At 36.5% G+C, this 21,888-nt stretch overlaps 1 protein-coding gene across 1 annotated transcript in view; it reads left to right on the top strand.

Moving 5' to 3' along the window:
• QKI (QKI, KH domain containing, RNA binding) overlaps positions 1–21,888 on the top strand; it is a 66,212-nt gene that overhangs the window by 16,886 nt on the left and 27,438 nt on the right. The window contains exon 2 of the mRNA XM_009707940.1: positions 1,415–1,558. The gene's annotated coding sequence lies outside the window, so the exon portion shown is untranslated. The remainder of the gene's footprint in view (positions 1–1,414; positions 1,559–21,888) is intronic.

Here is a 21,888-nt window from a genome sequence, read left to right as displayed (position 1 = left end):
CCTACATTTCTCATTATTCTGTGTCGTGTGTGTGTGTCCCATCCTCGTCTATTCCACAAAACGTTTCAGACTTAAGGCAGCTGAATTAAAGATAGAACATTCTAAGGAACAGTGCTCCCTCAGGTATATATGAATATAAAGTACTGCAAGTATTTGTTGGTATTAAATCTTCAAACATTTCCTCTGCACGTCTGATTTCCTGGAAGAATTTTAATGAAATTTGGGGGAAAAGACACATTTGCATTAACTTTGCTGAGCTTTTTTTTTTTTTTTAAATGGGAATTGTTGTTAAACCACAAATGTTTGTCTTACAAATAGGAGGCTCTTTTATTATGTCTGGAATTTTAAGTTTTAAATAAGTGGGTTTTGTTTATGTGGACCTTTATTTAGATTAAAAAGTTATAATAAACCTTTCTAATTTATTAAAGTTTTGATCCCCCCCCTTTTTTTTTTCCTCATTTTATTACATTTTAAGTATTGTCAAATTTAAATTATGTTTCTGGGAAATTTAGCTAGCTTTATCCACTGTTTAATAAAAACGGAGTTGGGAAGTTCCTTCTGTGTTGTGTTCATTTTCTTATTTTTTGAAAGACTGGGTTCTTGAATGTGTTACTTAAATTTACTGGTATCTGTTGTTTAGAAATGTTTACATTTTAAAAATGTTTTGTTTAGCATGCCCTCCCTTTCTGAAACCATTTCTAAGATTTACCTTTGGGATTATTAACGCCATTGATGTAACAGAGGACCTGTGTAACGGTGACTGTCTTGTTAGATGTTTTTCTGTGACTTCAGTATTAAAGCCTTGTCATCTCCTCCTCTGTGCCCTTCATGCGGTACACATAGCTCTGCTTTGAAAATTGCAACGTCTGTTCCTTCTGTAATGTTTGAGTCTTGAACCTTTTCTTCATGAGTACTTAAAGCGATTTTTAACACTGAAGAATTGCTCTCTTGTCCTTTGGAGTGATTCAGATGGAGTTTCTATGTATGGTGTCTGTTTCAGTTTTCTTGAAAATACTAGGTTGCTTAACCACCAGTATGTTTTATCTGTTTAACCCTTGAAAGGCTCCAAAGAATATTGAAAGCAATACTGTGTGTGTAGTACTTCTTGTTCTTCTTCCTTTGTTTGGTTGGGAAAGGTACACTTTTAAGAAATCACATTTATTTTGTCGTCTTAAAAAAAAAAAGTATGAGGTTCCAAAACACAAACAAAATCCCCCCCAAAGGTATTTTGAAGCCTAAGTTCTTGTTAAATAACCACATAAAACTGTCTCCACAGTATGAAGAAGTCTTTTCCCATCTTGCTGAAAATACAGTTCATACTATTCACAGAATTGAGTTTGTCTACTGTTATGTGATTGTTTTATACAGAATGCAACGTGCTTCACAGCTTCTGTGTTTTCATTTTTTTTTTTAGGAAGAACAGAACCGAGGCAAGCCCAACTGGGAACACCTGAATGAAGATTTACATGTACTTATCACTGTGGAGGATGCTCAGAACAGAGCAGAAATAAAACTGAAGAGGGCTGTTGAAGAAGTAAAAAAGTTACTGATACCTGCAGTAAGTATTTGTATGCAAGTCTTCGATTTCCGTTTCCAGAAGTTACTTCTGAAATACAATTAATACTGCAGCAGTAAGAGTAAGCCTGCAGAGCGGCATTCTAAAATGAAGTTTGGATATTATTTTGTAATACTCTAGTGATCTTTAAAATGTCTCATCCCGGATTGAATTATTCTTCGGAACAGAATAGTATTTTTAAGAGATGTTGTCTTTTTTGCCTGTTTTAGATATAGATCCAGGAAATTCTTATCACGTTTAAAAGGCAATGCTGAACTGTTACAACCACTAGCTTTCTCACCTTCTTTCAGTATAAGGATGCTTCACTTTAAGACTGGGGAAATGTGACATGTTTTTTCACTTTGAGAGGATTCTGATACTTTAAGAAAGGAAGGTGTGTTTTCTTAGATAATCATATTAAACACCTTCCAGAAAGAATAAAACCCTTTGGAAACACAGTATCAGAAAATGTTGCTGTCAATTTACTGGGGAAAAATAAACATGGTGAAACTGGAAAATGGGTTACCTTTCTTATTTCCTGATAATATAAACTGCCTTGTGCCCAGCCAGATGACTTAAAGCCTTTTGCGGGGACCAGAATTATCCTGTGAGACCCCCTCTCTTAAATCTGCTCTGTGTTCTCACTCAAAGCAAGGTGACTCAGCATGGCTGTATGGTGCATCCCGTGCCATTAACTTGCATCTTGTGCTGATTTTTACCACCACTTTTGTGCCATTATAAAATGATAAAAATAAATTATATCTTTTTCAATGGAGGAAAAATTTTCTATACTATAAGGGAAAATGGAGATTATCTTATGAAAGAAAGTAGTCGGTGGTATTACAATGACGTAGTGATTTTAGATGCTTAGTGAATGCTAATAGATGCTGGCTGTCAGGAAACTTGTGGTGGCACGTGCTCTGTAAGGACATTTATTCAGAACGTATTTTTAAAAGTTAACCAAAGATCAGGAGAGAGACTTAATTTTTGAATTAACAAAATATGGTAGAATATTAAGCAGGAAGTATGAAAAAAATGTAATTTAGACCTCTTCACATTGCGTATTGCCAGTCTCTGAAAGCAGAAGTCAGCTAGAGAAAGTAGATCTTCAGAATTTGTTCATTTACTAAAGGGATCTTGAGCACATCAGGATCAAGTTTATAATCAGGATTAGAAATGGTAATAAGAAAAAGGCTTTTTATATGGGCAAAACTTGAAACCTTTATATTATTCTCTAACTACTACGCAGCAAATAGTTCAAAAACCACACAACTCAAACTTCCGTGTGATACAGAATTAATTTTGTCAAACGTCTGTTGATTCTTCTACCTCCCTCTTATTGCTGACCCATATGACTGAAGAGTCATGTTCAAGATGACCTGATAGATCACAAAACCTCAGTATTGTCTGAAGTACCAGCCTGTATACTGTGGGTATGCTTGTGTTATGCTTGGTTTCTGGAGCTGATGGATAGGTGTGTTTTGAGCCTCCAGAAAAACCAAATACCTGAGCAGTTTTTCATTGTTATAGTGTCAGCCAGCTCTTTGTCTTGAAAGTACTCTGCCTCATTTAGTAATTTAGTTGGGGGAGTGCTATAATCCTGATGACAGAAATTTTTTTTCCCTTTAGAGAAAAAAAAAAACACAACATAGGGCCAACTTGTCCAAATACAGTATCAGTTGAAAAACACATTGTCAGTTCATTTCATTAACATCTTTGTATATTATGTGTAGGCGTAAGAGATTTGGGAGGTGCTTATTACATGCATGGAGTTAAAGGTCTATTGGCTCTCATTTCTGAAAATTATGCCTCATTGAAACAGGCATGTGTAGTACATACTAATGAATTAGTATATAGGTGAACTTGGTTTTTGCACTAGCTATTGCATCTGTTCAATTAGTATCAAAAATGGCTGTTTAATCAAATTATGGTTTCAGGCAGTTTGAGAGTTGAAAAATTCTGTTCTAGAATTAAAAGGTATGAATTGAAAACTTCTATGAAAGAAGCCATAAACCTTTAAATAATCAGAGTAAACATGAGGGAAAAAATAAATCCTAGCTAATTATAAGAGGGGAAACTGTAGATGTTGGAAGATTCCAAAGATGCTCTAAAAAGGTATGAATGAAAAATCAGAAATTTCCTTTTGTGTGGTAGAATACTTGCAAATATTACTGTTTTCCAAATGAATGTCAGAGGATTTAAATTGATAAAAATATATTAATGTATTTCTGTTTTATCACCATCCAACTTGAATAAAATTTGAGATTATGTAGGAGAGAAGATTCAGTCTTATTCTTGCCATATAGTGGCAATGCTTTGGTTTTCTGAGATACATTTCAGAAAAGCAAGCTAGTGTTACAGATAGGAATGAGTTACTAATTTCTTGGAATAATCGGTTATTTTTATACTCAAGATTTAAAAAACCTAATTACATTTTATAGCAACAGTGCACAAATAGGCATATTTCTAAAATGGATTTCCATTTGAAGGTACTTGGGTGAACAGAGACTATTTCAGTAGTAAAGTGTGTTTGTTCTCATCTTTATGAATTGGAATCACTAGTGATTTTTTTTTTTTCCCCCTTGTGGATGTGAATTATTAATTTCCCGTTCCACTTGCTCTTGGATTTTTACCAAGATGGTGGTATAGTCAAGCAGTTAATCTTTAGAAATAAAAAGGACAACTTGAGGCAAACTGGCTGAACAAGCCATTTTTTCTCCCTAAGGAGAAAGGCCAAAACCTTTTTATTCTTATTTTGTATTTAATTTGCATTTCTTTGATATGAAACTTTTTTTTTTGGTTGTACTTCAGGTTCTATAAGAGAAATATTTCCCTCTTCCCGTAGTTCAGTGAGATACTGGGCATTATCTGGACCTGCAAGATCATATGGTACTGCTTCTTTCATGTTTTTCTCCAAAGAAAAACAGGAAGAATAAAGCAGTCTGCAGGCTTTTGGGATCACATTGAGCTGTACCATCCTTATGCTTCCTAAAGTGAATCCTACAGGTCATTGATCTCTCTTAATTGTGAGAGCTTTGAGAGTTTATTTGTTATTCACAAGAGTTCAGTAAGGATGGGTGGTTCTCTTGCAAAGTAAAGACAAAAGATGCTCTGGATTGTGCTCTACAGAATGTAAGAAAAAGCATGGAGCAAGTGTGAGGGGACATACAGAATTAAGTACAGCATACCGAGTTGTGGTGTCATTAAGGGTTTGGAATTATTCTTTGAGGTCCTGGGCAATAGGGCTGAATTCGTCTGCTAGAAATACGTAAGGCTTCTACGTGTTCTGGTAAGTGTTGAATAAACTCTTCTAGCTGAATGTGTTTTCCAGATACTCCTTTCGTTATACAGATGTTCAGGTCTCTCTAATTACTATTTTACCTTTAAACTAGCTGTCTTTATATAGGATGCGGCATATACAACAGAATTCAAATTTCAGGCAAATACTTTTCATGCCTTTTTCCTTTGACTCCACATTCTTCCTTTCTGAGGAAAAGATCATAATTTTGGCTTCTACTTAACTACTCTAATTTGGTCTGGAATCAGTGTTTTTCACATTCCTTGTATTGCTCTTCCTGTGCCCAGGCAGCTGTAGTTTTACTTGGCTGCTGCCTCCATCTTGTCTGAAGACAACTACAATACACTATTAGTCGGTGATGCTCCCTGTCAAACGGTGTATATCGTTTGCCACTACAATAACGGACTTTTGAGATTGTGATGGATAGGGAATAAACAATCTTCTACTGAAACATTAATTTTGTTAGTACTTTTAGCTCCTGCCTATAATAGTGATTTTGGACTTTTCAGTCTTGAATATCGTCAAATTTAGCTGTATGGTATGGGGGAAAGTAAATGTGCTGTTTTTACAAATTGGAAGGTTCTTTGTATGCTTGCTATGTGAGTACTCACTGTCGTGTTTACTCCCTGTTACCAGGGATGTTATTTTGATGGTATTTCTATTTTTAGTCACTCCTATATACAGAAAATATGTTGTATATAACAGGAGAGAATATAATGAAGGGGCAGTAGTATTGGCAGAATGCTTTATTTTTCAATTGGACAAGTTAAGAGTATTTATTTCCCAAAGACTGCCTTCGGCAAGTATGATGAGATGGAGCTTCTTTATTAATTAAAGGAAATTTCTAATACCTTCCTTAGAAGTGTAATTGTAAAATTGTGGTTTATTTTCAACTTCTTACAATAAACTGAAGGATGTCTTCATTTCTACCCTGACAACTTTCTGTCCTGTGAGTTCCATAGCAAAAACATGATACAGTAGAAAGAATTTTAATTTAAGAATGTCTAATAGTGCTTTAGCGGAAAAAAAAAAAAGAAAAGATGGGTATTGTAGTAATGCTGAACGTAATTTGTTGCCCTGTAGCTAAGACTAGCAAAAGCTTGAAATTTGAAACATATTAGGAGAGATTTCATTTGTTTTAGCCATCTAAAAAGCCACAATAAATTCTGCGTGCAAGTTTGACTTCCCTGAATAGCTCTTTCTAATTCATTCCTGCATGGTGGGCTGGTTTTACATTTTTGCTTTCACAAGTGAGAATATAGTGCCGCCTTCTATAGTCTCTCAGTTGAAATGTTGGTCTTGCTGTGCTAGCCATTGTTCGCTGCTTATTCAGTTAAAGTTATGAAATGGATAAGTAATACAGTAGCAGAAAAAGGACACTGCTGTCCTTAAAAGCTTTTTAGGAAATCCCTGCATTACTTCTGTTTTGTCGGTTCAGATGCAAGTCTCTCACAGAGCACGTCATGGAAATGATCAAAAGGGAAGCTCTGTAGGTAGGGTAATGAAGCAGCCAAACTTCTTGGGAGTGACTGCTAGATAACACATGGTAAGCTTTTTGATGTGGAGGAGAGATGATAGTGTGTTATTTTTAGTAGTGTAAGGCAGACTTAATGTTTCCATGATAGTATGAACCCAGGGCTGTTGCGGTCCTGCCATTCCTTCATGATTTGCTGTTCCTGCTTCCTGTTTTGTATCAGAAAGTACTGGCCTTCATCTGACCGCATCGCGGGTCCATTTGGTGGAGAGCTTAACCTTGGATTAGCTGCCTTGCTACAGAGTCAGTTTTGGTTTAGCACTGACAGAAGTGACGGAATGAGAACATGCAGCCAGGGAAAAATGGGATTGCAGCAGATCACCCTTAAATAAACCTGAACTTCTGCAGAACTGCAAGTGAGCATGGTCACCTGCAGATAGGACAAGAACAAAATGATCAGAAACTCAACCTCGCAGACTATGGCAGTGGAAAACAAAAGAGGGAGGCCTACTAGTATGTAGATTTTCCTCTTCTGTTTTCTGCTGTCCGGTATGTCTCATACTGGTAATTTCAGTAGCTTATTCACAAATTGAATAAAGAATTAGTTATGTTAAGCAGTCCTTAAGTAAATTCTGGTATGCATTTCAACAGTCTTACTCCACTGAAGGTATTTACTGTAATGCAAGTCTTGAGTTTTAAAAATGAGAACAAGAATCTCTTTACTGCAGTTCACATAGGAAGCGTTTACATGTTGTACTTGATACGTTGCTGCAGTGTTAAATTTTTGAGCTTACACTAGTATTGACTGTTAACAAAATTATTTCAGGCCATCTGCAAGTGTGAAGCAGCACTCTCCATCATAGTGTACTGTGGTGGAAACTGTAGACCAGTGGTTCTTTACCACCAAAATAACGTCTGTTGATGGAAATTACTTGTTTGAGACCATATTATCTACAAGATACTTAGGTGATTTGCAACTTCATTGAATTAAACCTTGTTTAAACTCTGTTAAATTCCTCAACTCTTCTGAAATGGTCTGAAATTTCATTTTCATTTCTGAAATGAAAAAGAGAAAACTAATGTTATGCATCAGGATATCGTTCATGAGAATAGTTCTCAAACAGGATATAAAATGTGCTCTTTCATATTATGATTATAAATTTGTTTTCAACTTTCCATTTTCAAAAAGTTGGCAAATAATTAAAAGTTAAATACAAATTTATGATGATCTGTGCCCTCACGTATTTCAGTTGGTTTTTTTACAAATTGGGACATGTAGTCATAATCAGATACAATTATGTAAATATGTCTAGTTTTATTAGCTTATAACTTAGGTAGCAGTTCATCCTGATTCTTGTTCTCCTGGGCCTTTCCTTATACCAATGGGAGAAGGAAACTCCTCCAACCGTTATTTCTGAGCACCTTAATCCAGCTGTTATGCTGAATCTTCCGGACATCTTTGATGGCTTCTAGAATCCAGGGAAATCAGTTAATTGTGCATACACTCAGTTACTGTTGAATACCCTATCTCTTTTCCCATTCCCCTCCTTCTCCAAAATATTTTTTGGAGATACATACCACCCTCCCCTGTATTCATTTAAGGTGTTACAAATGTGTAACTTGAGAAATGGTGGATCATAATTTCTGAAAAAGACCTTCGAAAACTTGCAAAATAGCCTCTTCTCAAACTGAAACAAAGAAGCTCTGTTGCCTGAAACTCAGTAGGCACATGCCCTTCCAAAGCAGGATTATGCATTGATTAGGAGCTCTAATTAGGTTCTACATGGGCTTTGTCTGTCTTCCAGAAATGTGCTTAATCTGTTTGGGTTTTGGTGGACAAAGTTCTGGAAAAAAAAAAAAATGACATTGACCTATTCTGGTAATTCATTTTGTGGTATCTTTAGCTTTTGTTTTTCATTCTTCGTCCCGTTTTTAAACTTGCTTCCTCTATTCTTGGCTATTTTTCCAGTGCTTCCTGTAGTCTTTTTTTTTTTTTTACCTTCTGTGTCTTTGTTCTTTTTCTATTGATGGCCCTGGAGTAGAACATGTAAGCTGGGATCTTTATATAAAATCTTGTTAAAGTCTTGCTTCCCTTATGCACGAAGTAGATGATGAAACTGTGATTCTCTTTGTCTGTCTATCTTGATAAAGATGATGAGAAAACTGCAACAAATTACCCATGCGTTATTTTCCTTATCCTTCATTTCTAGTTACAGTTCTTCTGTTGGTTGGTTGGTTTTCTTTTTTGAAGTCACAGCTTTATACCTGAGTGGAAGAAATGCTAATTGTAGAATTGTGATTCTTGGAGAGACATAGTATAAAGAGTAGAAATTTGTTGTCCTGCACTTTTAACACATTTTTATACTAAATATTAACCAGACTGTATTAAGGAGGTCAGATTGCTTTATGTAGAAGTCTTCTTAGCACTGGTTTCTGGAGGGATCTTAGAAATTGCAAAGATTTTTGTGTGAAGTAATAGTAAAGTAACCAGTAAACATTTCCCTTTTCCAGCTATTTAAAGCATTCTTTATTGCCAGTGTTAGCTTAGAAATCTAGATTTCTAATTACACAAAAATAAAACTTCTCATACGAACATCTGCAGTTTAATGCTGACTGATGATTTATAGTCATCAAGTTGCTCTACATTATGCTGTTTTGATGTCAGAACACAGAAAATTCTAACCTTTGGAAAAACGCCCAGGGTTTTTCACCTACTATTCCATAGAAAATTGAAGTGTTTCTTTTTTAAAACAGTACAGAAATGCTTGAGCTTCCAGTGGAGGACTAATAAGATTTCTCTGTCTTTCCTAAGTTGTTTATAGGCTAAGACTTTAATATGGAAATGTTCTGGACCTAGTTATCAGGAGAAACATAGGTGAGCATGATAGAAGAGATTGGAACTAATTATTTGAAACAGCTTACATGATTTTGGACTGGGCTATTTGTAACATACTTCAAATTGAACTGGAGACTGGTAAACTGTTGTGGAAAGTGAAAGATTAGATGAGATGTTACTGGAAAGTTGCGTTGCTTGGAACACAGTTATTAATGAGAAACATTTAAGACTCCATCATGTAGTAAATTTTTTTTGTTTTCCTTAAAAAAAAAAAAAAGTCGGTCATTACTGGAATGCTAGTTCTTTCGTAGCAATCTGTAGTTCTGGAGATGGTCCTCAAAACAGAAGAATGAGCAAAGTTTATGTTATCCTCTAAGACTGGAGATTGTGGGGGAGAGTCTGAAGGGTTCTTGGTGTTCATACAGAAAGTTGTGATAATAAGAAATAGTTGGATTGATTTCATTTTAGAATTAATATATAATAATTTATTATGTTTATTATGTTAATTAATAGAATAAATATATATCCAGCTATGTGTACCTTTTGTGCTTTGAGGCTTTAGTAAACCAGGTATTAAATGGTATGTCTTGTCTTCCTTAGAAAGTAAATCGGAAGGTTAGCAGTTTTGCAGTCTCATGTAGGAGTTGTACTCAACTGGGCAGCCTTAAAGGGACTCTCACATTTGAGAAAATGTCATTTCCTATTCCTGTGTAAATCATGCTGCAGTGCTTAGAAAAGAAAGTGAAGCATGTAAGACGCTAAAGACGCTGATAAATAGCACAATTTATTCTTATTATGTCATGCTTTACATTCTCTATATTTTGCAACTATTAGAAGTAATCTGTTTGTAGCAGTCCCAACATATAAATGTTAATCATCATTAAATAATACTTTCTTTCACTACTTACTGTAGCTGGGATTTTTTGAAAAGATCCTAAGTGAGTCCAGTACTAGATTCCATTAAAAGTAGTAGTATTTTGTACATCTGAGGTATACAGGCTCTTCTAAAAATCCTCGCCTAGATTACTCTTAGGAACTTGAAAGTAAGATGCACAATTGTGTGGATATGATAGTAATGATCAATGCTTTAGGTTTGAAATCTGGGAATTGGTTTTTACTAAAAGTCTCAAATTGATTTGGAAACTTTAGAAATCTTTGCTAAGACAGCTTTTATGATGGTGTAGTTGAGATGTAATCCCCAACATACTACAGATGCTGGTTTCATTTATTTTTGCTGCATTTTAATCTGGTTAATCGATTTTCCTTCAAATGTGAATCATATGTATCCTTTCAGCCGAATTTTAAGGTTGAGGGGGGAAAACCAAGGAAACTAGATATATAATTAAGTGTCACTTCATGAAAAGCACCTGTGGTTTAAGGCATGGCTTCTCTTACTAGATTCAGTAAACTCTTTCTGATGGAGGTGGCTCTAGTAGCTGAGAGGGGAGGGGGGAAACCCCACTTACTCCTTTTGGTGTTCTGATACCAGTTTGGTTTTTTGTCAGCTTTGCTTTTTACTTTAATGATTTCTCTCACAGAAGTGTCAAATTAGACTCCTGTTTAATTAGCACAGTTTATTAGCAGGGAACCTTAACAGGCATATAAGAGCAGTGAATATCAGTCCTTTGTCACTTGTCTGAACGGCTTGTATTTACAAGGGAAGCTTATGTAAAAAGTAGAAAAATGAAGTTTTGTCTTTAAAGGTCTTTAGAACATCAGCCTGTTACTTATGATTAAAAAAAAAAGTAATTTCAGAAAAAAGTCTGAGCTTGCGAACTGTAATTATAGAAATTAAACAGTAAACATGTTTATATTCTTCTAAAGCATTAATATTATTAGCATGTATTACCAATCCAAGCAAGTTAAGTAATACACTTAAAAGCATAGAAATAATGGTTTACTGTGGATATTTGGGGAGAAGAATCTTTTTTTCATGTTGTCCTTTCAGTGCTCCTCTATACATACCTTCGCGCTTTACTGTTGGGGCATCTTTTAAAAAGGAAGAACTTCTGTACTTTGAGGGTGACAGAGCGCTGGCACAGGCTGCCCAGAGAGGCTGCGGAGTCTCCTTCTCTAGAGATACTCAAAACCCTCCTGGATGCGATCCTGTGCAACTTGCTGTAGGTGACCCTGCTTTGGCAGGGGGTTGGATGAGATGATCTCCAGAGATCCCTGCCAACCCTCACCGTTCTGTGATTCTGTGATTTAGAAGTCTGACAAATTAGACCAGTCTTTTCCTGGCTTTGACCTCAGGTGTATGGTTACACTTCCTTAACTTTGTCAGGAGCATTTCTGTGTTTCTGGTGATAAAAGTTTCTTTTCCTCAAAGAACACGGATGTGTTGCCTTTCTGGCAGAGAACAACATGTGTCCTGGGTGGCACATAATCCACAGATAAGAAGGACAAATGATGGCACCATCCAGAAAGCTTGGTTGAACTTAAAGGGGTTTTCCATTGAATTTCTTGGAAAAAAGAGGTTGATGCAAGTGACTGTTTTGGTGTTTGTTGATCCAGAAAAATAAAAAGATGTAATCATGATTTAAGTCTCAGTTCCTTTTCCTACAAGAAGTACTTGGTACGATAGTGCAAAACCCTCCTTTTCTCTTGATACCCAGTGTGGCATCTTAGGTATGCTGACCAGAGCATGGCTTTCCTGTCCTTTTTTGTAGTTTGTAGTTCTGCATAGCTGCATAAGGGAGGAGAAGAATATCTTAAAACGAGAGTATCATCCTGCTTGGAGAGCACTCATAATCCTGAAGGGTCTGATGCAAGTGAAATTGCCTCTCATCTCAGTAATTAGCACCTTCCTCAAGCACAGTTCTTTGGTACATAAATTTATCCATGCTTGCTTTTGGAAGTAGTCACCTAGGTCTTCTGTAGACTCTTCACCACCTTCCGGGATCTTTGCTATACACTGTGTTCTGCTGCCTTGCCTCAAATGAGTTGCTTTTGGAGAACCGTAGCAACTGGTATTTCTGAATCCTTGCTAAGTCCTGCAGCCTCTTCCAAAAGATGTTCTGGGAAAAGAATTCATAAAATGGTATATATGAACCAGTCTGTCACTTAGGCCTCTGCAGTTAACATTCAGACCTCGTGCTTGCAACTATGAGAAAATGTACAAAGACTACCTTTTGGTTGCTTCTATATTCTCTGCAAGCTCAACAGTTTTATGTACTGACTTGCACAAAAGCCTCTGCAATGTTATTTGCTACTTATCTTGTCTTGGTTTAGGTAAACCAGTTGGGTTTTCTTAATCTTGAGATAGCCATTACTCCTAGCAAGACTGACAGTCTGTTGTACCGTTCTGCCACTCTCAAATGTAGAACAGATAAATCTTTGTCCTCACTATGATTTCAGGACTGGTTCCTGGTTTCAAGAGTGTCTTTTGTTAGTCCTGATAGTATCTCTGCTGCTTCGTCTACAGGCATGTAATGACAAATATAGATATTGAAAAGACTCGCAGCTTTAGCGACTGCACTTTTCATCTGTGAAAGCATTCTTATCTGGACTTCATCATCTGTGGGTCCGTTGCTTTGGGAAGGAGTTAAGAACCATGTTTAAGTCAGATTTGGAATTTGGATACATTTTCACTACTTTGCAGTAGGCCAGACACGCTGTCAGTTCAGTGCAGGCTTTTGTCTGTCCATATGTCCAAAGATCCTCAGAGAAGCACTGTCTCCAAACAAAGATAAAGCATCCCATTTTTTCCTTAGCTGAATGATGAGCTTGTAGAAGGTGACTCTTAGCTCTATGGAAAGGACGTTGTTGATCCTGCTTTAAACATTTTATCTCCACTAAATTTCAGGATGAAGTTTACAAAAATGCCCTCCGTTTCCTACTTACCATGCAGAATTCACAGAGCAATGTTGGACTTCTCGGAGGTTACACCAGTTCTTTCTCAGAGCAGTTTTCATCCATTGAACATAAATGGAATCTTTCAGTAATACCAGCAGCTGTTTTGACTCTGAGACCCGGGTCTGTTGTCACCTGTGTGCTTAGATGACCTCGGATGCCAGATTTTGAGTGATCTATGATCACTTCCAGGTTTTCACATCTGTTGCAAATCCTGGACAGTGTGTGAGAAAGGATGCTTTCCTTTTTGTGAAAGGATGTCTTTCCTCTTTGTGCCGAGGGATAATTATTACCTCTGGTAGGTGAACCTCACTCAAGATCAGATGGTATAGGTCTATAGATGATAGATTGGTACAGGCTGTACGTGTGATAGGTGTCTTCCAGCTACTTTCCCTGGGCAGTATATGCTGGCAGTAATGGAAAGCGCATCAGCGATGGTTTCATGTCAGGAATAATTCTATAGTGGAAGATCCTGCAAAATATGCAAATCATCAGTCAGCCCCAGATGTCCTGACTATCCTGTTAATTTCTGAACAGTCCTTTGGAAGCTAAAAAGAAAAACCACTCAATGGCCGCTCATACTCTTCTCCATCACCGGTCAGGTTCATGTCTGATTCAGGTTTTTTTAATACTGCATCTCTTGCTTTCTAGAATGACTTGGGCATTTAAGGTAAAGTTGGCATTTCTTACTGCACCGTAGCTCAGCTGATTCTGAAGTGTCATACCAGCCACAGAAAGGAGGTGACTTTTTTCACAGAAAGAAAATGTACCATAATTGAAATCTGTTACTCATTTGATTTATTGTTTTGACTTTTTAGTCCTAAAAGGATTATATCATTGTAAGACTTGTGAAGATTTTCCTGACTGTTTTAAAAAATAGAGTGACTCTAAATATGTTCTGGATTTGTAGTTCCCAAGACCATATGTCTCTTCTGCATCACATAGTTAATAAAAAGTTACAAGAAAGTAGTATTCTTTGGAGGAGATCATTCGTTAGGAACATTAGTATACTTCATCCTTATGCTATTTAACTTCCATTTCTGGATGTTACATGAGAGAGTTGTCTTTTACAGATAATTTTCTAAAGACAGCTTCCTGGAGAAACTTTCTCTATTGCAAAATAGAATTTCCAAAATAGTTTAATGTCAGTAGATTCAAATTCTTGTGCAAATATCTTTATTAAATGTTGTTTTTACATGGAGAACTGTTCCCAGAAATGACTGCATAACCATGACTTCACCATGAAATGTTTTCTGATTTTGTATTCTGAGTCTTTAAACTGTGGAGGGATCGTTAAATTTATCTTACAGTATCAATACTGCTAATTATCTCTCTTTAACAAAACTCTTGATTAAAAATTCTTATTAATCCATATGCATTTCTTTGTATGGCAAGACTTTGAGATCAAACATACTGTACTATAAAACATACAAAAAGAAGTTTGTAGTAGGAATAGAGTAAGTGGCATTTCTCTGCTGCTGTCATATGGTATGGTACATGTTTGCACTTAATATCTACTTTGTAATGCAGTGGAGGTTTAGGCAAATGCACTCTCCTGGGAATCAGGAAATTGTTTCAAGGTTTTCTTCATAGCAGATGAAGATTTTACCCTCCTAAAATCACTCTTTGTAAATAGGTATTGGAAGAAGCAGCAAGAAACCTTCCAGGTATGCGAGTATAAATAGGTTCAAACTAAAAAGGGAAAAAAACCCTGTTGAATACTATCTTTGAAGATCTTATTTAGAATGCTTAATTATATTTTTAGACACTAATGTCTTTTTGCAGTTACACTTTTCTGAAGGTTATCCATATAAATCTTAGACTGTTGAAATAAGAGCTTCCAGAAGGGTTAAATGTGGGGGCACAGATGATAATAAAGATGACTTGAATCTTTTTAGTACATGGATAATCTACTTTCATCATCAAAACTAAAGCAAAACCAGATTTTGTTGTTTGGTGGCTCATGGGGTAACCAAAGAAAAAAAAGAACAGATTTACTACCATACAAAATATGAAGCCATATAGTGATTTCGGACACTGTCCAGGTGGGCTGATCAGCTGTTTACAAATACTTAAAAATGACAAAGCAACATGAGGAAATGTGGGTGGTAATCTGTGTGTTAGTGTCACAATAAGGCAAATGGAGCTTTCTGTTTGTGAGCTGCCAAATATAAGCATATAGTATAGTCTTCAACCTAGAAAATGATCAAAAACCCCAATGAAATTGCATCATTATTAAAATATTAAGTAATAACATCAGACACTCACTCTTACTTGGTTTAAATGAGGGCAAACAGTATTTCTACAGTTGAAGTTTTGATGTTGAGCTGTTCTTAGGGAGGGTGGAGGTGGCACTCATTCATCTGTAGAAGAATTTGTTTGCAGTACTTGGGAACATACTAATTTAATATGCATAGTTGGTGTCTCACATGTAATATGCGTGTAAACTTCAATATCTGTCTAATGTGCTGAAGAGAAATTTCATACAAAATACTTCACAGAGCCGCTTTCTTAGGTGGGCTTCTGCACTGTTGTTCGTGTTTAGAGGAGTTGGTCTTCTGTTCTGGTTGTAGTGCTCACTCTGTACGTAGAGGAATACATGCAATGTTTCATGCTGCAGTATAAGTGTGCGTTAAATGTTTTACAGGCGTATGAAGATATGTAACAGACTTGTAGAACACCAACAAGCATTTAAGGAAAGAAAAAAATACTGTTTGGGCGGGCATAGTTAATGCATCAGTATGGTTTTATCTCAAATGCTCCTTACATCTCAGATTAAAGTACATTACTTTAGAGTGTTTGTACCTGTTCTTTGGTACTAGTCCTGACTTCACTAGCATCCTTATAAACCACTGAATGAACTGCATGTAGAGGTCGGATGGAACAATAGATCAGTTACTTTTTTTTTCTTTTCTGTTGATAGAAGTTACAGATACTGCTTCACTAATTGGGCCAGATGGGTCTGACTGCTTGCTTAGATGAGTCAGCCTACACTTAAAAGATGTTTTAAACAATATGGCTGTATTTCGTTAGAAATGTTTCATGATAAAATTGTCTTTGGGTTTCTTGTTTGCCGTTGCATATAGGATTTTAGAACTAAATCTGTCCTTAAAATAAAAATGCAGTAAGTTTAGGGTATCTCCGTAATTTTGAAAATGAAAATTACTGAAAGTTTAACTTTCTCAAATATTGTGAATCGAGCTAATACAGAATTTAAAATCATACTTTGAGAAAACAAATGAGAGATGTTAGCTATTATGACATTTTAGATGGAAAGGGAAAGCAGACAGTATGTTTTGAAATTGAATGCATCGCTTGGTGTCTCTCTAACACTTAAAAAGTTGGCTTTGTCGCCATTTTGTGGAACTTTCTGAGAATGTGTCTTGTTTTTGCACACCTAGTTGTTTAATAGTTCTGGTAAATTTTCATCTGGAGAAAGGAAGAAAATTTGTTGTGGTATTTACTATAGGTGTTCTTGCCCTAAGAGAAATGGTGATATGACCAAAACTAAGTAGTTCCCAGAAAAGGTCAAAAGTTCATCCTTGTACTTTAGTTTTAGGAGCAAAAGGATAGGTGTTCTTAGTCTTGTACTTTACATAAAATGTCTGTCTTTTTCCAGCTACACTTCAGATTTTTCCTGCAACAGCTTGTTATCGATCCTAAGTGTAGCTCTGTTACGCTCACACCTGTTGTTTCCTTCCTGGCTGCCATCTTGTCCTGGGCATGTCTCTGAAACAGCTTTTAGACTTGTGCTCTGTGTTCCCTGAAATGACTCAGAAAGTGTCGAGTCTAATTGATTTCATCTCATCACTGAAATATTTAGTGACGCTACACCATTCTATTCACATAGCTCTGATTTGGTGCTTCTACATTTTCTTAAGCTTTTTGGAGACATACTCCTGTTGTTTGTCTTGATTGCCATACGGCCCTAGATATGCTGGGCATATTGCAGTTATTTTTCTTGTGATGAATACCTACTGAACATACACATTTACAGCTAAATTGAATATTTCTTCTATGACACCTCAGCTCATTGTTCCGAAATTGCAATGCTTTTGTTTAAAAAAAGACAATAAATGTATACATGTATCCTGAGGATTTAAAAGCTAATACAGTAGTTGTAGTATGAAAATATTTTGTTTCACTGCAACAGTGTGTTCTGATGTGAAAATGTCAAAACACTTTGAATTGTAAAAGTATGTTCTTTGCTTATGGCAGTAAATGGAGGCCTCTGAGTGGAAGCTGACAACACATTTTTTTCAGCTGAAGTGTCTGAATGAAATGTGGTGTTAAATACAAGAATAGCCAGCATTGTGTAAATAAAGCTTAACTGGGGTTTTATATGTATATATATCTCTCATAAGTCTGAAACCCTCTTTCTAAAGAAGAGCATCACAAGAGACAGTCAAACTTCAGAGCAAATACTGATAGCTTGTGTGACAGATTGGCCACCTCAGTGAGAAGCCACTGGCAGCCATATGAAGTTAAGAGAGTACTTTAATTCGGACCATTTAAAATCTTGTTGATGTAAACAGCTTATTTTTAAATTATTTAAGTGTATTAACTATCACTAGAAACAAAAGCTATTCAGGGTCACGGTCAACAGTGGAAAACATAAACTGACCGAAGGTGATATTCAGCAGTTTGTTCTTGTTCTTCGCTGGCTGGCTTTTTAGAAATGTCAATTAAATGCTTAGCTTGCTAAACATGTAAGTGAAGCAAATGAGAAAGTCAAGTGTAAATGGGGAAAAAAATTGCAAGAATACAGCATTGAAATAAATTATTTGAATCTAGTGGATCTTTAGCGTTCAGAAAAAGGGATAAAAAACTCCAACTGAGAGGTCACCTAACTGTGCACCAGTTTGGTTTCTGAATGGACCAACTGATGCAATATCCTGATAACGGATTGTGCTGGGCATGCTATATCGTATGAAAGGCACAGCAGTATGCCTCATGAATATTTCTTCATAAAAGCTTTAAATAAAGCGATGGGATTCATAAACATCCTTGATATCTGTGGTGTCCTTGTTTTGTTTCTCCAAGCTGCTAAAGAGATGGAGTTGAAAACAAAAATAAACAAAAAGACTTAAATCTGTAGACATGAGCGTTTTTGATAACGTGGGAGGAGCATTGGTATTCATGTATCTCCGAACCTTGTAGAGAAGTTTTAGCAATACATTTATGACAGTAGCCTCAACCTTTTTTGTCAAAGTGAGGAAGTCAATTTCCTATGTGGGTTTACAAAGGTTTAACTAAGGCGCATCAATAAATGGGTTTCTTGTGTGGGTTGTAAACAAGAGAGGAAGTAGAATCTATATAGACTTATAAAAATAGACTTTATCTAATCTTAAGATTATACAGGTGAAAGGAACTGAAGGAAAGTCATTCAAGATAGGTGAATTATTAAGTCTAGTATTGAGGAAGAGGGAGATCAAGTTTGTAATCAAAGCATTCCCAGCTTTAGCAGTTACCTGGAAGTAAGGACCCTAACCTTATAATGTGTCTCAGCCGGATTCTTATGCAAAAGGACAGAGGCTCTCCTAAAAAAATGAACAAGTTCTCATTTAGAGAAAATCTATTTTGAGGTTGATACTTACCTTCCTGAAAAGGGTTATGAGATGATTTTACAGCCATGGCCATACCACTTACCTTATGATTCTTTAAAATGCGTGTTTGGTTAACTACACACCTGTGACTTTTTTCATTGATGAACAGCCTTGTGCAAACCAGCCACAGGCATTCCAAACTGCAGCTCACTGGCATGGATGGTGTTCTCCAAGTAAAATGCCATAGAAGTCCTCAAATTTAGTGCCAAAATGGTCTAGTGATACTTAAACAATTACCTTTCCTTATGCTTTCTGACTCTTTCATGGGATGGAGCTACAATATTTAATGGAACCTGAAATGTAGGCTGGTCAAAACTAATCCAGATTCATTAATACAGTCCATCAGTAGCTAACTAGGATAGGTTGTTAAAATAGGTTTTCGAGAGATAATCCTCTCACACTGAGGAGTTGTAAGTTAGTTATAAAGGAACTGTGTAAGATTTTAAAATAAATAAAAACATACAAACCTATTTTCATGTGCCCAGAACTCTTGGTAAAGAGGTCATTGCCTCCACTGGAAAAAATACTTAAGGATTCATAAGTTGGTAATCACTATGATCTAGTGCATTTATTCTCTCCTCCTGGCTTGCCGTTGGGTAGCTCCTGTTTTCGGTGTCCACGCTAAACCATTGGGGTAGCGTAGTTAGTTCTGTTTGCATTAAGGAGGGAAGAAGGTGCTGTGCAGTAGGACAGCATACTCAAATTTTGTCTGAAGATTTAGTGCTTGTTTTTACAATCACTTGCGTTTCTTCAAATGAGCTGGAAGTTGCTAGTCTAGGGAGGATGTTGGTCTTGTTTAATTCATCTTGGGGAGGATGGTCTCTTGTCTGATTTTCCAGCTGCTGTACACATTTGTAATATGCGTGCCTTCCCTTTTCCCACTTTTTCAAAACCAAAAGTTACCTTCCACTTCTTCAGAGTACTAAGAAAATAAATTTTATGGGAGGACAGTGAGATCACCGTCTTTATTCTTTCCAGAAGACAAAATTAAGCCGGGGTTAGGCTTTTCCAACACAATAAATGTTGGTCCAGAGACAGCAAATGTTTATTCTATTCAACATGAGCTGCTGTTTACATTTCAATGGAAGAGAGAACAGCTGGGGCAGAAGAGCAAGGGAGTAGTCATTAGTTTCCTTCACGTTTTCTTGATTTAAAATGACAGGGGAAAAAAGCATTGTCACAAAAAATCCACACACCCTTCTCAAAAATACCTAACACTGTAAAAGAACCTGGGTGGCTTTTTAAAAATTGAGACGTTCTGTTGACAGTGGGACAGTGGGCGCTCACACGTTCTGTATAATGACACAACACACAATATTCAGTACCGGTTTATGTAGTTCCTTGGTCTGTAGTTTAGACTATTAGATGCAGTATGTAATAGCAATAACAGAAGATGAATTAGTTTCATTTGAGAGGCAATTAAGTATCTTCAGTAGTCAAAACGCTTAAGTTAGCAGTTCAATAGTTTACTTTGCTGTCATGCTCCTTGGATTTTTCCTTCCTTAATGTTTGTTCTACGCAATGTAGCCGATAGAAGATTCTTTGTCTTCACAGTCCTGGAGCCTCTTGTAAAAAGCGGCGATGTGAGCGTACCTCCCTTTCCCTTCCTGGCCACAAAGGTGATGCTGCTGTTCTCTGCCGTGCACAGCCATCTTAATCGGAATGGGAAATCTGTCTAGGGACCCAGTACAGTAATTAGCAGTCTCTTCAGAGTGTCAGAGCAGAATTACCATTGTAATGGTTTAGCTGGAGGATAAAAGGATTGAATTTGGGTCTGCCTTCCTGCCAAACTAAATGAGTTGCCATGGGAATTTTCAAATATAAGAGGCGTTTACTTAAAGCAATTTGGCGGGTCTGAATAAACTCATAAATTACGGGTTTTAGAGGAGAGATCCCTGCTTTCTCTGGCATAGGCTGAACAGCAAAGGCGGCTGTTAGAAAGCTGCTTACATTCCTAATGAGAATAAGTTGATCCATGCTCCCGTGCAGACTATCAGCTTATTAAGGCTAAACTGTTTCTACTAAGTACAGTACAGTAAGCACATTTTGAGAGACAGAGTTTGCCACAAATCCCTGGAGTAAAAAACAAAATCTGATTGCTCTAAACATAAATTGAATTTCCTTTGCTAGATTAGATCTATTTTCAAGTAATGCTATTAAAAATGGTTCTCTGTATTGTTTCAATAAACATTAACCTGCTATTGATTTCAACTTTCCTGTGTGCATGTAATATTTATTACAACACTTGTCAAATCTGCTTCTGAAAGGGGAGGAGGGCATTGAAGGTTTCTTTTGAAAACAAATAAGGTGCTGTGGCCCTTCGAACTGTTTTTTTTCGGGTCACATGTAAATGTTTTCCCAGCTCAGGCCTGCCTTCTCTCTGAAGGGAGTTGGGCTTTGACCTGCTGACTTCTTTGTCAGCACCAATGCTATTGAAATGCGAGAAGATGGACTTGGTGCTTTCACAAATACCTCGAGTGATGAACATCACTTACACTTGTTTAACCTTCAGTTGTGCTCAAGAAGTCAGCTCTAGTAGTAAGAACTGATGACCAGTGTTTTGCGCTGCTTGTTTGGAAGCATGTAGTTACGTTCTAGCCGCTTAGATTTGATAACTTACAGAAAGCAATAGGGAAGCTTATACATGCTTGAATAATTTGGTACTAGATTTAAAACTATGTATTCAAGGACATGTCATACTTGGAATAGTATGCAATGTTACTCTCCAAAATAACTTATATTGGGTATATAGCTTAAGGCTTATATGTTTCCTTGTGATCCTTTTTAGTATGTATCTCAAATCTTTACTCGTCATAACTATTGGGATATGGTGGAGGAACTAATTACAAAGAGAGCAGTACCGGTGTAATGGCACTAATTTAGACTTTTCTTTAAAGCGGTAAAAATATGCTTAGAACTCCTTGATATAATCTTACATCACTAGCAGGAATCCTGTAAATTAGCAAAGGAAAATAGTAAATTTGTACTGGTGATTCAGTAGTTGAACAGCTGCTAAGTTCTAACAAATTCCTGAACTGTTACTAATGATCCAGCTGAAACTCTGTTTGGTAGCCTCAGGGTACTGTTTCTGTGAAACTTTAGAACTATCTCCAAAGAAATTAGATGAAGACAAGAGCAGCATTTACTATTACTAATACTCAGAATTTTAGCTGTTCATTTAAAGTTACTTTGAGAAGTATTGGTTCCTCATATTAATTATTTGTGCTCCGGACTATGTGTGCCTAAAATTGCCAGCGAATTTATTTC

The sequence above is a fragment of the Cariama cristata genome, unplaced genomic scaffold (assembly GCF_000690535.1).
Source record: "Cariama cristata isolate BGI_N322 unplaced genomic scaffold, ASM69053v1 scaffold3759, whole genome shotgun sequence".
NCBI classification, from domain to species: Eukaryota; Metazoa; Chordata; class Aves; order Cariamiformes; family Cariamidae; genus Cariama; species Cariama cristata.
This window is presented reverse-complemented; position numbering and strand designations above follow the sequence as displayed.